Here is a 17,462-nt window from a genome sequence, read left to right on the forward strand (position 1 = left end):
GTGACAACATGGATGGGCCTGGAGGAAAACCTGCTCAGTGAAATAAGTCAGAGAAAGATAAATACCACGTGATCTCACTTACATGCAGACTCTAAAACACAAAACCCATAGATACAGAGAACTGAAGGGCGATCACTAGAGGAAAGGGGTGTTGGGTGGGTGAAATGGGTGGAGGGGATCAAGAGGCACCCACTTTCAGTGGTAAAATAAGCCACAGGGATGCAGTAGGCAGCATGGTGACGATAGTGAATAACAGTGTGGCGCGTACTTGGAAGTCGCTAGGGGAGTAAGTCCTGAAAGTTCTCATCATGAGGGGAAAACATTCTTTTGTGCCTTCGTGTGGTGACAAATGGTAGCTGGGCTTACTGTGGTGGTCATTTGTCCATGTATGCAGGTATTGAATCATGATGTTGCACATCTAAAACCAATATGTTGTATGCCCATGATACCTCAGTTTAAACATCGGTATGAGGGCAATGGCAAAGGAGCGAGGAGGAAAGAACATGGGGTGTGGTGCCAGAAGGGCTGCCGGGCCGCCCGCCCCTCACTCGAGGGCCTTGGCAGTGGCGCAGCCTCTGCACTTCAGTCTCCTCGTCTGCAAGATTCGGTGTAAGCCTGGTCCCTGGGTCACCGGACCAAGTTGCTGTATCCCTGGAACAAGATAAGGTGAGTGAACATTTTTCTCCGGTCATTCCCTCCCTCGGTCACCCACTATGGGCCACACAGTGTTCTAGGCATGGTCTTTGTTCTTGGCAAATGCACAAACATAAAACAAATACTCTCATAAATAACTATGTAATTGCGATGGTAATACGTGCGATCGAAGGTTGACGACAAGCAGGAGGCGCCTGTCCTGTCCTGGGGCAGTGAGGGAAGCCATCAGTGTGAGATTACATTCTGTGACTTCATGAAGCCTTTGAAGTGCACAGTCTTGCCAGTGTCTGCCGCAATTGCTAACCTTTCGGGCATCAGGGTTAGAGTACAGAGAATCTTGTTTCTTAAGGTAAGAATTAACTCTTCAAATAGTGTCAGTCAATTGGGAGTGCCCCCATGTATGGGGCTAAAGAAAGGACTGGTGGGAGGAGAACTGACATTTATTGAGTACCGACTGTTTGCCTGACACTTTGCTTAGCACTTTCTTCTTATAACCTGTGGGGATAGTGTTAGGTTTGTCCTCTTACAGACAAGGAATCTGAGGCTTGGGGAAGTTAAATCCTTTCTGGACACAACTTCATGAGGCTTTTGAGTGACAGAGACTGAATTCTCAGCCAGATGATTCTGTCTCCAAGGCCCCGGCAGGTTCTTCCCACAGCTGTCCTAATAAATGCCTCCAACGGGGTCATTTCATTTCTGGATCCCTCTGACAGTGGACTCTCCAGTTCTCTAGATGCTGTGGTCAGTTATCTGTTGACCAGGAGCACAATGGGGTGATTGCATAGCGCTCAGCACCAGGCGTGGCTGTGTCCTCCCCAAGCCCCGTGGGTTACTGAGGGACCCTACCCTCCGATCTGTGGAGAGAGCAGCCAAAGTGTAACAGGAGGGATCTGAGTCCACAGAGTTTTCATTCAACACGGTTCTCCGGTGAGGGAGACGGGGAATATGAACCCAACCACATAGGTCCGTGTTACATTAGTGAAGCCTGCTTTGACCAAGGGAAGAGGGTGTGGAGCGAAGCACAGAGTGAGAACTGGAGGGTAGGGGAGAGAGGGGGAAGGAGGGGAGGGGTGAAGGAGGGAGAAGGAAGGAAAAGGCCATGGGCTTTCCATTGACTAGGCAGCGGCTGAGGGAACCTGGAGGCCAGGACTTGAATGTACCCACTGATCCTTGTCTTTGAAAATACTCAATTTTGTAGCTTTATTCACAGCTACTTCTGCTGCCGTGGCTTGGAGTCATAACCTCTATGTGAACCCTGGCTACCACCCGGCTCAGTTTCAGGCAGATCAGTCAGAGGGCAATGTGACCTGCAGGAAAGGAGCCAGACTTGCAGCTCTGCCAAGAGTCAGCCCTGGCCTCTTAGCAAATCTCTTGCCCAGTATGTGCCTCAGTTTTCTGATCTGTTAAATTGAAGTGAGAATGTCTAACCTCACATAGGGTTGTTGGTATGGCATGAGACTATAGATGTGCACATACTTTGGAAAACAAAATAAAAGCACGTGATGTATACAAGTCAAATCGATAGTCCTCAGTGTACTTGAAACAAAAGAAAGGACATTATTTTGATCTCAGGCTTGGTTTACTAAACTAAGAAAATGAAAACTGGATTCTAACAAGGGACTGAGAGTTTTCACCCTGCCCCTGCCACCACTCACCATGGTTACTGGGGACTCTGGTCCAGTTACTTGTCCACTGAATCCTTTAGCTGCTGCTTCTGTCGAGTAGGGAATAATAGTTTGTCATCAGAACTTCTTTAAAGCACTCCGTGTGATTAATAAAAAATGACAATAATTCAAAATTCTATACACAAGGAAATTTATCATTTTAAGTAAAAATAAACCTTAGTGCAATATGTTTTACCCTTTCCAGGTAAATTATTCTGAAAACCATAGTTCACTGACACCAAAGCTGCTTAAGAGATGTCACTAGACTATAGCAGCTTGAGGTTTCGCAGAACCTTCGCTCCTTTCACAGCTGCTGGTTGGATCCACTCTCCTCTAACCTTGGGGGTTTGGTCCAGATCCTGTTCTTCTTGTTCTTAGCCTGAAGCACTATCGTCCCTCACCCCTGTTTTTTAAACCAAGGTATAGTCACAGACCACATTCCAGCAAGCTCACAGGTGCCTACCTACAGGGAACAGTCATCATATCGATACTGACAACTTCCCCCCAGGCTTAGGGCGGCCAAGTGGTTAGGGCAAAGAGCGTTGGCATCACATGAACCTGGGTTTTGAAACTCGCCTCTCCCACTCACTACCTGTATGACCTTGGGCAAGTCACTTAACCTCTCTGAGTCTCAGTTTCCTACTTTTTAAGGAGATGAGGGCCATAGAGTATGTATACCCCAAAGAGCAATAGGAAGAAATAAATGTACTAAACTAAGCACGTAAAGAACTTAGCACAGTGACACGTAATTAACACTATAAGAGGTAGTTCTCTGCTATACAAAGGTCTTCACTGGCTGAAGGGGAACTATTTTACCCCAAAGTTTCTAGTTTGGGCAACCCCATCAAAGTGCACAAACATAAGAGAAGAATGATGAGTGGAGATCTTCATGTATCTTTTGTCCCATAATTCTACACATTGGTCTCTGAAATAATGTAGCCTTTGTCCCAACACAGTCTTCCTACTGAAGCAATGAATATGCCTTCTAAACAAGTAGACTCAGAGCAACTTGACCACAGGAAACGCTTAATCCCTAGAGTCTCGAAGCTGGGAGGTATTCCTGAGCTCAGAGATGCCACTTACTATTGCAATAAACTGTTAATTTCCTCTTGCTTGGATACTCTAATTCCCTAAAAATGCAGGGATTTATAAGATGATCCCTCATTTCAGTTCCTTACAAAGAAAACGAGCAAGCAGCCCACAGTTGCCCTCATTTCAGTTTGCATGCGTCTCTGCTGGTTATAGAGTACTGGGAACACACAGTGTGATTCTTCAGCAGGAGTCTGCACACTGGCCGTCTTGTTTCGGTCCCGGCACCTGACAAAGCTCAGGAGGCTGAAAGCCTGGTGCAGTTAACATCGCTGGCTACGTGGCCTGGACAGGTGAAGACCAGGGAGCTTCCCAGCAGACCACTCAAGTGGATCTGCCCCTCTGGCCAGAGGCCAGCCCTGGCAAGGATCCAGCTTCTTTTCAAGCCCCGAGAAAGGGCTCAGGTATATCCAGGGGCCAGCAGAGTAGGTAGGCAGCCAAGGCTTCAGAGTTCTCTTACCCCAGACAACACAGCCAGAGAACTAGAGATACTTCCTGAGGAGAGGCCACATGGTGAGCCCACTGAGCCGAGTAAGGAAATCTTACCTATGGAGCTAACTCCCTTATGCCCACCCCACTCCTTGTCCTTAAAGTAAGAGTTTGGGCTCACTTTGTAATGGAAGAAATCATAACTAGACTACCTATATCTGCATCTCAGTTTCTTAAACACCAATATGCAAAGCTTAGTTTTGATACTATATGTACCTTGTTACTTGACAGGACTTCGTGAATGATAAATACAATGGCAAGAGGCCCTGGCCAGGTGGCTCAGTGAGTTGGAGTGTCATCCCATACACCCAAATGTTGCAAGTTCGATCCCTGGTCAGATCCCTAGGTGGTGGGTTTGATTCCCCTTTGGGACACATACAAGAGGCAACTGATCAATTGTTTCTCTCAATATCTCTCTCTCTCTTTCTCTCTCCCTTCCTTTCTTTCTGAAATCAATAGACATATCCTCGGTGAGGATTAGACAAAATGATGACAAGATATACAGTGAGAGTTCTTCAAGAATGTTCAAAGAATCAGAAAATCAGGACCAAGAAATTTGGGCTCTCTCTTCAAATCCCCTTTCCCCTGGAGGGCAGGGAAGGCAAAACGCCTGAAACACCTCAGTTAGTCCATTTTTATAATAGAGACTGTGCCACTTGATTCCAGTGAGAATTTGTAAAATTCTTTTGAGTGTTTAGGGAGGCCACCACAATCCAGAATCACAAAGTATATTTATTGATGCTTGTAACTAGAGTTATTTGTTTTTAGTGGGGGCACAGAAGGATCCCTGGGTTCACTGCACCTCTGAGAGAAAACACAGGTTCTCACAGTCCCAGTTCAGAGGAAAGAAATCAATTCAGACATAGTAAGCAAGGGTATGAAATCCCATCATAGCGGTTCTCATATAATTAGCTGTCTGCAGAAGGGGAAGAGGGCAGAGAAAAGCTAGGAAAGAAACAGGGCTAACTTGTTGCTATTGTCCAGACAAAAAGGGAGGGACAGGGAAGTGAAAGCTAACTCCTTTGTCTTCCAGCTGGTGCGTGAGCAGCTCGGTGACTTGGTGAAGACTCAACAGTAAGTCTAATGCTGGAAGAAGCACGCCTGGCCAAGACCGGAAACAGAACTTTCACCACTGAAGAGCACAGGGAAACACCTCCGCCCAGTGATGTTCATATACAGACTCAGAGGGAATCTGTAAGAGAAAGCTCCCCGCTGATCCAGCCTATCTGACAATAACTTCTGACTTGCACATTCCATTCTTGTTCCTGTTTATGTCAGCAAAAAACATTTACCTGGTTACTATTGAGTAAATACCGTATTTTGTACACTACTTTTTAAAAAGCTTACCTTGGACCATAAGCACTTTCCCGCATTTCTGCATAGTATTAATTTTAACATTGATAACATCTTAACACAAGTTTCAAAAAGTCACAAAACCTGGGATGACTAGCGATTTAGAACAGGGGTCAAGTTTCTTGAGTGATTTCCTCAAGAAGGTCAGGCAACTCCTAGAAGAGCAACAGAGATACAATTTCATGGATTCAGATAAATATGACAATGGTAGATTGTCAGTAAGTCAGTGGCTTGGTGGCTTTGGGGACCAGAGGAAGTGAGTGTACACGTAGTACTGGTCACGTGTGGGGAGTGGGGGATGAGACCCCTAGGATGGGTTCAAGTTCACAGTCAGAGCAGAGGTGGCCACAATGAGTGTATAACAATGAGTCTTCATTCTCAGTTTACATGCTGAATAGTGTAATAGGTCCTTCTAAAGAAGCTTCTGGGCCCCAAAGCCCCTGAAAGAGCCCAAGAGCTGTGCCTGAGAACCAGGGACACTCAATGAAGGGAAAGGTTTGGGGAGTCGTCAGAGCTGGACATCCAAGAGGGACATTTCATTCTTTTCCCACTTCCAAGCGGCTGCCAGCCATCGTCACTCTGGCTCTGCTTTTGCTCTTGTCTCTATTTCATTGGCCACCTCCCTCCCCTTCAACAATCTCCACCCTTCGACCTGAAGCAGCAGTGGGCTGTGGTCCTCACGTTTCCTAGAGTGAGTTCTGGCTGGGGGAACCTAGGGAAGGAACTCAGACCTGTGCGAGGGATGAGCCAGGGCAGTAGGAAGTGACTAGAAAGATAGTGTCCCAGGAAACAAGGGCACAAGTTTTACTTGTTACACTTCTGTATTGTCTGGGTTGTTGTTTTTAACAGCAAATCTGTTACAAACTAAAAGACACAAGTTAAATTATTTTTAAAAGTAAAAGAGGCGGATGTGTTTTTTGTTGAGAGAAGGAAGAGAAGGGACAGACTGTTTAGGAGAAGCGGGCATCATCAGCCAACAAAAGCAGCAGAAAGACCTCAAGTGGTGAGTGATGAGAAAGGTCCTGGACTCCAGGTGGTCCTCAGGGCCTCGGAGGAATCTGGTTCTACAAACAGTGAACGGAACCTGGGATGGGACATGCGGGGGAAGAACACTGGGAGAGGAGATGGGGACTGATGATAAGAGATGGGTCATTTAAAAACTTCTGTAGAAGGAGCCCCGAAGGTTTGGAAAACTTGGGGAAAATGAGGAAAATAATCAGAGCTAACGTGTCTGAAGCCAGGAGGGAACATTCCAGATGGAGGAGAGCTGGAAAGGGAGAGACCAAGAGAAGTGGGAGAGAACCCTTAAGGAGCATGGTGGAGAAAATGGTTTGGATTTTTGAAAACTTCTTATTATGGAAAACTTCCAAACACATATAAAAGTCGAAGGGTGGTTATAATGAGCCCCCTGTGCCCATCATCCAGCTTGCAGCAATTACCGACTCACAACCAGCCTTGTTTCGTCTGGGCCCCACCAAGCACCACCCCTCCCCCGCGTTATTTTGAAACAAATTCAAGATTCCACATTATTTCAGTGATTCTCGGATTCCGAGTGCATCAGAACCCCCGGAAGGCCTGTGAGAACGCAGATCGCGGTGCCCAGAGTTTCCGAGTCCGCGGGCCTGAAGTCGGGGTGAGAGTGTATTTCCACCAAGTCTCTAGGTGGCGCCGATGCTGCAGATCCAGGAGCCACATTTTGAGAACCATGTTATTGTTCCCTCTGTTTGTATCTCTTCTTTAAAAGGACTCCCTTATTTAAAACACAATCACAACGTCACCACCACTCACGAACTTCAATAATTCCTTAATGTCGTGTTTTCCCAATAGTCCTGTCGGTGGTGTTACTAGCCACTTGTTTGAAATGGGCCCACACAAGGTCCATACTCTGCAACTGGCTAATTTCGTCTCTTGAGACTCGTTCAGCCTGTGGGTAGAGTTTAAACTGGAGCGTGAGGAACGGTCTAAGCAGTAGAATGGAGAGACGGCAGATGCTTGTGGAAAGAGCAGACCTCCGGTTTGAATCCCACTCTGGCCACTGCTTGGCTGGGAGAGGTTGGACCAGTGAGTGATCCGTGTGCTCGGGGCCTCGCTTTCATTTGCTAACTGAAGATAACGAGCCCATCTCGCAGAACACTCATGGGAATTACACGGAATGAGCCTGCGGCATGGTGTCTGACACAGCGCAGGGCGAAGGAATCAGAAGACGGGGGTCCGTAGAAACTCTGTGATTTGGGCAAGTACTTAACTTCTCTAAGCTTCAGTTTCCTAATCAATAAAATGCAGATACTGACAGTACCTATTTTACAGGGTGGTGAATGGGCTAATGGGTATAAACATCTTAAGCATAGTATCTAATGTCCAATAAGCACTCAAATTTTTTGTTGTTATGGAAATACCAGTGATTATCAGGAGCACGATGAATGTCACCTCTCTCTCCCCCTGAACAGGAATGACTTCTTGGAATCTTGATTTTTCAAAGTGATGGACTGAGAGATCCCAAGCCATGAATTTGTGTCTTTCCCACCTTACCTCTGTCTTAGTTTGGTTACTGGCTCCATCCTCCTCCCAGTTGCCTGAGTTAGAAACTTTGGGGGTCAATGTGGACTCAACCCCCATTCAGTATATTATCCATTATAAATGCTTCCACCTTCAGGGAACTTCTGGGATCCATTCCCAAAGGGAATGAAAGAGCCTAACAGCTCCAGGCAGAGACCTAGGTCCTTAATCAACAGTCCTTGATTGTTTGTTTTTACCTCTGTTGCCTCTGTTGTACTTCTGACTGTTCTCCCCTCCCAGCCGCACCCCCCATCAATTCCCCCCTGGCCTCCCCCCTCCTAGCTTCTCATTCTTCATCCACCCTGCCACAGGGACACACTTTCTCTCTGTTTCTCCCCCTCGTCCTCTCTCCTTCCCTCTATCCCTTCTCTTTCTGACTGTAGCACAGCGAGTGGAGTTTATGTCTCATCATCCTGTCCAAGGAGCTGCTCTGGTTTCATTTGATTTTTTCCCTCTTCATCCCTGATACTCACTTCCATTCCCCCCCCCTTGGATCTTCACTCTCAGGTTTTCGATCGTGTGTTCTTGGGTAGGTATGTGTACTTACAAAACACATTGTTATTTTGTATGGTTTCTATTTTTAAATTTAGCTACCAGCTTTACTTTTCCACTCCCCTAGCAACCATCCCCCGCCAACTCTCTGTGAGCAGTGTTACAGTGAGATGAATGTCTTTGTTCGTGACCCTTTAGGGCCTATGCCAGTCTTTCTGAAGCGTGTGCCCAGGAGTGGCACAGCTGAGTTATATTATCTATGCAGATGTGCTTTTACGATGGACTGCCAGGTCATGCCTGAGATCTCTAGAACCCTGGGCACCTCGAGACTCCATCCGAACCCCTTCACTAAGAGACCTGACCAAACTCTAGCATGGCTTCTGGCAGCTGATGGTCACATCCCTCCTTAAAATGCCTGCCTGGAAGACTTACCATTTCTTCTCACCAACACCTGCTGATAGGCAGGTAGCCCCTGAACCCCTCTTAGAGCAGTTACTGTAGGAAGCTTACAGTTAATTACCAATCCTTTCTCTGATCTTGGAGTTGTGAATCAACCACCCAAAACTATTTCTTGAAGGACCTGAGAGGCTTCTCTCTGAAGAGGAAACATTTGGGGGTGGGGGGTAACTCTCCACTCCTGCCAGTCCCAGTGGGAGCATAAGGGCCTAGCTGGTGGACGCCTTGCTTCAACTTGAGCCGCTGTCCCACCCCCCCACCCTGTCCTAACCATGGGAAGAGTTTGTTTCTCCTGTGGATAAACCAGTTAACAAATCCAGGGGCCTAGTCACACGGACTGACCCCTCTTTACACCCCTCAGTGCCTTTGCCTTATCACATCCCAGCTTTTAAAACGTCTTCAGCCTTTTGTTTTGGGGGAGTTGAGTTCAGTTCGCCCTGGTCTCATTTTCCCTCTTGCATGAGTTACTGAATGAAACCCGTCCCGGTGGCTTTAACCAGCGTCAGCTCTGTTTATATCTGACGTGCCCTAGAATGGCTCTACGAGTTTACTTCCCACTGGACCGGCAGAAGAGTTTCTGCTTCCTACACCCTTGCCAGAGTTTGGTATCAGCCAACCTGATTTTTGCCAGCCTCATGGGTAAAAAGAGATATCTTTCTGTTGTTTTAATTTTCGCTTGCTTAATGACTAGTAGGGTTGAGCAAAACTAGTGGATTTTCTTGTGTGAGTTGTATATTCATAGCTTTTGCCCATTTTTCTATTGGGTTCTCTGTCTTTTTCTGGTAGCACTTTTTTATATGTTCTGAGTAATAATCCTTTGCTAGTTTTAGAAGTCTCAAATGTTTTTTTCTCAGTGTATCACCTGTCAGTTAATTTTGAAATTGATACCTACTATTATATTACCAACAGTTTTACATAGTTTAATTCATCAATTTTTTGAGCTATTGTTACATGTGTTAGATCTTGTTTTTATTTTTTTTAAGATTTTATTTATTTATTCATAGAGAGAAGGGAAGGAGAAAAAGAGGGAGAAAAACACTGATGTGAGAAAGAAACACCGATTGGTTATCTCATACACGCCCTGGCTGGAGACCAAACCCGCAACCCAGGCATGTGCCCTTGACTGGGAATCGAACCAGCAACCTTTGCTTTGTGGATCAATCCCCAACCCACTGAGCCACACTGGGCAGGGTGTTAGATCTTTTTTTAAAAGAAAAAGTTCTTTCCCAATTTTAATATCATACATATGTTCTCTTATGTATATTTCTATTTTTTGAGGGGTTGCCTTTCACATTCGTATATTTAATGCATCTGAAGTTCACCTTTGTTTATGGTGTTAGGGATCAAACTTAATTTTTCTGCAGGAGGTGAGCCAGTTTTCCCTGCACTATCTCCTAAGCAGCAACCCCTCTCCCCATCGATTTGTGGTGACTTCTTTTCCATATGGCAGGTCCATTCACACCCAAATGCATGAACACACACATGTACATTTCTGAGTACTTTCCGGCCCTTCATCTACGCGCATGCTTCTGCCCCGGTAGCACACTGCTACGGTATATAGCATTGGAGTATCGCAAGGCGTGTCCCTCCTCTTCACTCTTTTTTCAAAATCGACTCGACGGATTATGAACTTTGATTTTATTCTTCCATATACATTTTTATAGCTTTATTGAGATAAAATTGACATACAGCACTGTATAAGTTTAAGATTCAGCATAATGATTTGACTTACATATATTGTGAGGTGATTACCACAAATAAGTTTAGCTAATATCTGTCATCTTATATAGATAAAAAAACAAGAAAAAAATAGTTTTCATTGTGATGAAACTCTTAAGATCAACTCTCTTAACAACTTCTGTATATACCATATATCAGGGTTACCTGTAGTTGTCATGTTGTACATTACACCCCTAGTACTTATTTATTTTATAACTGGACATTTGTACTTTTGACCACATTTATCTAACTTTCCCTCCTCCCACCTCTGTCATATAAATTTTTGAAGACACCTTTTCAATCTGTCAAAAACTTGTTGGGCATGTATTAAAATTGACCTGAATTTTTAGATTAACTTTGGGGACAATAGACACCTTTACATGTTAAAGAGTCTTGTCCACCAATCTGGCATATCTCTTTGCTTATTCACATCTTATATTATTCCCTATCATAGTTTTACATTTTCCTCCAAAACTTTATTTTGAACTTTTTGTAAGTTAATTTTTAAGCACTTTGTAGTTTTGTTGCTCTTATGAAAAATATCTTATTTTCTATTATATTTTCTGGTTGAATATTGCTGATATAGAAGAATGCTGATTTTTGTGAGAAGATCTTGTTCCTGACAGCCTAGTTCTAAAGGATTGTCTATTAATTCTGTGAGGTGCTCTATGTAGGTAATCAGATTACCTGTAAATAATGACAGTTTTGTTACTTCCTTTCAAATCCTTATGCCTATTACTTCTTTTTCCTGTCTTATCACATTGGCCAAGACCTCCATTCCTCTGTTGAGTTCCTGTTCTTGGAGTAAATGGGGATCAATCTGCACCTGTTTTCTTCTTCCCACCCCCAGGAGTGAAGCCTGCCCTAAAGTAACCACAAGCTCCATCTCCTGCTGGTGCAGGACTGGTGATTCCGTTTGTCTTACGGTGGAGTTAGAGTAAACCGTAATCTGTTCACGAAAATGCAGGGAAGGAAAAGAGCCCAAGATAGAAGTTTCCCACCTGTGGCACTTTTCCTCTTCACCCTATACTGCAGTCAGATATACACAAACCCTGGGACCCAACCACGTGCTGTCCCTCTAGAAGCTTATCTCGGTCATCACACTAGACACTCATATCCACCAACTGCCTCCTTCCTGAGGCGCTCACAGGGCTGGGTTGTGTGAGATAGCCAGGAGCCTAAAATGGGGCTGCCATTTTGTCAGGATCCAGAGGACGGGGCAACATTTCTAAAATACTTAAAGACATGAGCATGCTTTAGCCATAGACCATCGGAGGCCCTCGTTGTAAGCTGGCCTCACCTCCTTTTCCATTAACTACAACATAGCCCACACTCAAAGCACCCTGGGTGATCGCCTTTTCCTGGACACGTGAACTTCAAACCTTACCTGTTAACCCCGGAGTGCCCTCCCCATGGGGTCCTCTCACTCTCTCTCCACATCGAGAAAGTCTACTGATGCATCAAGGCGCAGAACAGAAGTCGTCATTCTTATGATGTCTTCTGCAGTTCATCCCATTGGTATAAATCATTCCTTCCCGAATGTTCCCCGGAGCACTTCTCTGTCAGGTTTGCCTTATAGTTTGTTGTCATTTGTCTAACTGTCCCATTAGATAGAACAGTGGCCTCCAGGAGAGCAAGAACTGTGCTTTATTTGTCTCTATCAATGCAGCAGTTCTTCACACATAGTAGATACACAATAAATGTTTGTCAATTAAATGGTAGAGACCACAAATTACTGGGAGAAGAAGTCATTAGTAATGGTGAAGTAATGCTCTTGCCTAATCTTGGTCCCAGCAGGATCGGATGTGAATGTGCAGAGGTGTGGCTATCTTTAGTAACGCCCGGCAACGTGCAGATAGGAGTGAGAACAGACACCATAAAGGCCTAGTCATTCTCTTTAGGATCAGATAAACCCTCCGAGTGCTGTAACAACAGGTATCCAACCTGTGCCGTGCTGCGCAACCACGTGGAACAAGATGGACCTGCAACGTCCAACATACAGGGGCAGTGGTGGGAGTTGGCAAGTGACCGGATGTTCCCAGGTTCCTGCTCCTGAAGAATGTCCTAGTTACACTGTTAGGTGGGTTAGGTGGCTGACTACACAAAGCCCTTGACATGTACCTATTTAAAGGTGAAGATTATGAGACAAATGGAAATTTTTCTGAAAACATTACCTTTACTTTAAAAAAATTTTATTGTTCGATTACAGTTGACATTCAGTATTATTTTATATTTGATAGGTATTTCCAGTAAGTGAGATAGATTGTTCATGTTGTGGAAGAGACATGAAAAGGATTTAAAAAGAGAAACTGAAGTAAAATTAATGTTTACAAGAGTCCCTTTCCTTTGAGTGGCATATAGTAGTTTCTTCTGTGTTTATTCTTTTTGCATCCCTGGGCAAAAGGTAAAGAAAGCATTATTATTTTTTGGTAAAAGCTGAAATAAGTAGGAACTAAATTAAATTAATGTGCTTCGGTATATTGTTGCAGTAACGGCCTTCAATTTATTCATACCTCACTGTATCCACATCCTTAGGTCACACTGACTGCAGTCTTGGCCATGTGACTTGTTTCGATCAATGGGACCAGACCAATATGACACAAGCAGAAATTTAACAGGGCTTGCATATGGCAGCCTGCCCTCTCCCACTGCTCTTCGGTACCCTGAGACCACCACAGTGAGACGACCACGTGAAGCCCGGGTCAGCCTGCTAGAGAATGAGAGCCTGCAGGGAGCAGAGACAAGCCATCCCAGTGGAGTCGCCCTTGACCAACTGCCTGTCCACCTCCAGGTATGTGAGTGAGGCCAGCCAAACCCCACGTGAGCAACCCACGGACCTCAGAGTTCTACCCCAGCAACCTGGATCAAAACTGTCCAGATGACTCACAAAATCATGAGAAATAATAAATGTTTGTTGTTGTAAACCACTAAGTTTTGAGGTGGTTTGTGACACAGCAAAACCTAATTGGTACATTCCCCAGAGTCTAGAGGTCCTAGTCAACAAGTTCATGTTCAGTTGTTACTACCCCTCCTATAGTCAAAGGTCACGGTGAGATATGGAAGACTTAAGTATAATGTTTTGTGTTGTAAGCATGATCAAGGCTCTTCTTGAATTCCTCAAGGGCAAAGGCCACAACTTGATTTTCCCAGCTGGCTTAATACATTGCTTTATTCATAAAAGATGCTCAGTGAGGGATATTACCTTTCTGAAAAGGAACAAAAGTTTAGTTCTTAGGAGGCTGTAAGGTAAAGCAACATGTGGTATGTATAACTCTCAAAATTTATATAGGGCCCAGATGTCTCTAATTACAAAGAAAGTTTTAGACTAACTGTCTTTCCTAAGAGAGAAAACAGAGAGGAAGGAAAAAGCAGGGACCATGCTTTTGTCCCCTGGGCCCAGGCCAGAGTCTGGCAGCGCCTCTAAGCCAAACAACCTCAGGGAGAACCAGTCACATCGAGGTCCATGTGAACAGCGTCCCCTGCAGTCAATCAGTGTGAAACTTCCGCAGCCGTGCAAAGGCCCCTGCCTGCCACGTGGCAAATGTTAAATGAATGAACAACAAGTGAGCAAGTGAGTGTGTGTGCATGCACGTACATCACGTTTGTGGCATTTAGCAAAGTTTTAACTGGAAAGAAAAGTAAACCAAATTAGAATGGGTATCCCTGTTTAGTGGGCTCCCCAAGTACAGACCACTTTGCTTTTGGTGCGACAAAGTGAGAAAATATCAAATAAAATGTGTAGATCAGATATAAATTCGAAGAAGAGACCTACATACACCAAATGTTGCAGGTTAAAAAATAAAATAAAAAATAAAAATTCATTTTGGTTAATGGTGACACCTAGTGGTGGATCAAACCCGTGGGTTTTCCTTGGAGTAAGCCATTTTATTTCACACGGCAGGGTGTCTGGGTCCTTGGGGTGGCAGACCCTTGCTACCTTCACAGGTGAGGTAGTTCAGGTCCACAGGCCTCCCAAGGTCAGCGCAGGTGGGACGTTGTTCTAGAAGTTAGCCCCCCAGAGGACGTTCCAGTGCTGCTGTCGCAGAGAACCCCCCCCCCCCCGAATACGCAAATGCCAGAGGAGGTGAGAAGCTCTCTTCCAGGGGTACAGGATCACTCATTGTCACTTAAGACTGTTGATCTCAGCTGTCTGTGCCTTTCCACTGTGCCTTTCTCCTTTCCCATCTCCTACCCTCACTTCTTGTAGCTGTCCTTTTTGTTTTTGTTCTCTTCCCTTCTTTTCCTCGGGCAATGTCCAATGACTCCTCCTTCTTCTCATTCTTCCCCTCTCCTTCCCTTCCTTCTTTTCTCTTCTGCTTTTAATTTGCCCTCACTTACCTCTTCCTCTTTTTAATTCTCCTCTGTGCTCACTGATGCTCCCAAAGATGTTGGGAATCCCAGATCTGCACTGTCTAGTATGGTAACCACTAACCCATGTGGCTATTCAAGTTCAAATGAATTCAGAGTAAATGGAATAAAAAAGCCAGTCCCTCAGTTGCACTAGTCACATTTCAAGTGCTTAACAGTACCAATGGCTACTGTATTGGACAGCGCAGAGCGTGGTCACGTCCATCGTTGCAGAAAATCCTCAGGAAAGCACTGGCCTGGAGCTTGGCTCACCCACCTCTCCGGTCTTTCACCGTTTCCTTCTCCGCGCCTCTTCTCTAAGTGGTAGTTCTTGAGACGGTCCGTGTTTCCCCGCCCCCTTCCCTCCTTGCTCACTCCAGTTTATTTGGTGGCTTCTGTCCTCTGTATATGATTATGTAAACTCATTAAGATGACCTTGCCAAGTGAACACAAAAATATATAATCATGCGAGACAGTTTCTTTGGAACAGTCCGTGATTCACAGCATTTTGTTTTCCATGATTGAAATACATCAAAATATTTTTAAACCCAACACATCAACACATCATTTAAAAAAATTACACCCCAGGCCTTTCTCGCTCTTTTTTTTTTTTTTTTTTTGCTTTTTTTAATCCACAGGTTTCTACCTTTCTACCTTGTCTTCAGTTAAAATAGCTTTAAAATTAAACGGTACATCTTTTTATTAATGCCCTAAAATATATTTTTTATCTATAGAATAGCTTTGAAATAACACTCAGGATACTGGTTACAGATTGGTGTTTGGCTCAGATGAAATGGACACTTACTTTTTATTTAATACACTTCCATAGTATTAATTTTTTTTTACCAGATTGGTGTGTATATAACCTTATAAATTATAACGAATTCTAAATTACTTTTTTTTTCTCCTGGAAATTTTATTGGTCCTGAGGAAAGAGAGGAAGGCAGCCCCTGCCTCCTGCTCTGGGCCACACAAGCTCTCAGGTCCCTGCTGCCACTGATGGGGAGGGCCACGTGCTCCAGGGAGGCCAGGAAAGCCTGTGTCTTAGGCTGGGTGCTGAGGCAAGCCATGATGGCCAAGAGCAGGGGGGCAGAGTCCAAGCAGCGGGGGACCAGGACCTGGTGGCTCAGCAGCAAGTCCGGCAGCTTATAGTCCACAGAGGAGATCTGGTGGCCCACGATGAAGGCATGGCCCCCTGGGTCTGGGACAGCAGGGTCTCAGAAGGCTTCAGGTGCCCCAGCAGTTCTGTCATTGTCCTCCTTGCTTGCCTCGTAGTTGTTGTAGATAAGGATGATGCCTTTTCAGTGAAGGTCCTACATGCCATCATTCACCATGTGCATGAGGGCTGCCTCCCATTGGTCCTTCACACATAGACCAACGGAGCAGCCCAGGTGTCACAGGACGGCATTGGACTGGTACAGAGTGAGAGCTTTGTTCTAGAACTTGGGGAGCTGCCCATACAGACAGGAGGCCTTGAGGGAGCCCTGCAGCCAGGTCTCCTTGGTCACCACCTCCTCCTTCTGGCTCTGGCCCTGGTCAGCCAGCAGCACGCACATGGTGCCGCTGCGCCCTGGACTGGGAAGCAGACCAAGGTGCAGGGTGGCCTGGTTGTGGCGTAGAAAACGGTGGCGGTGATGGTAGCAGAGCTCTGACCTGAATTCTACAGTACGTTTGAAATTAAAATAAGTGTCACAACCCTGAAAGGTTGAAACCAAAGACAGTCCAGGAAAATGAGCTCTCAGGGAGAAGGTAATTTCTGAATGAGCCCACAGGGTTTGGGTGATGCTATGTCTCTTTAAAGAGATAATGTGGGTGGAAGTAGCACAATAGTAACTTTAGATTTGCATTCGGTGATGATTTGCCAAGATTCAGAGTGCCCTGGCCAGTGGCGCCTCCTGACTGTTGATAGAGGTTTACGTTCGAAAAAGCCTTCCTTTTCCTTCCCTCTCATGATTAAAGAGAGATGACTGACAGATGGTCCCTTTGGTGCTCTCCTCAATAGGGTGGAAAATGTTAGCCGAGAGTAATCCTTTTGTCCAGGGGTACACTCACCCACCTCCCTTCCGATATGGGCTTGATGAATAAAATAAAAGTTACCATTTCTCCTCCATTTCTACAGCTCTCCCATGCTAGTCACAGCTGCCTGTCCTCCTTCGTGCCACTGGATCTGCAAGAAGAAAAGAGGATGGAGCCTGAGGCCTCCCCTGACTTCGGAGCTGCTTTCAGCCCAAAGGTATTTCAAAACTTGGACTTAGGTTGCATTCAGAGTCAAAGTTCATGTTTCTTTAAAAAGGGGCCTGGGGACTGGGACAAAACTGTTATCCCATAAGTAACAGCTATACTGCCAGTTTGAGAAAAGGGGAAACCAAGGCAGGGCACCGTAAACTTGGTGTGAGCTGGGGTTTGCAGTCAGTGCTCTTGACTTCCCGTAAGACCACACGGCATCCAAACATATAATCATACGCCCAGACAGGACTGTAGCATCTCTGTGAACATTCATCTAAATAAAGCGCCGCCTGGACCATGCCACCCAGGGGAGTTGGTTTGTGGTTCTTGCCAACTGTGGACTTCTGTGGTGCCACACGGGCCTGGGGTGGACTCATGGTTCTCCCAGAAGAACAAAAGTTTACGCTTAGGCTCCAT

The 17,462-nt window shown here is 45.3% G+C and overlaps 1 pseudogene; it reads right to left on the minus strand.

Annotated features, from left to right (window-relative positions):
- Window positions 1–12,356: 12,356 nt before the first annotated feature.
- Window positions 12,357–16,930, minus strand: LOC112311027 (glutathione S-transferase P-like; annotated as a pseudogene).
- Between the last annotated feature and the right edge of the window lie 532 nt (window positions 16,931–17,462).

The sequence above is a fragment of the Desmodus rotundus genome, chromosome 7, assembly GCF_022682495.2.
Source record: "Desmodus rotundus isolate HL8 chromosome 7, HLdesRot8A.1, whole genome shotgun sequence".
Taxonomy (NCBI): Eukaryota; Metazoa; Chordata; class Mammalia; order Chiroptera; family Phyllostomidae; genus Desmodus; species Desmodus rotundus.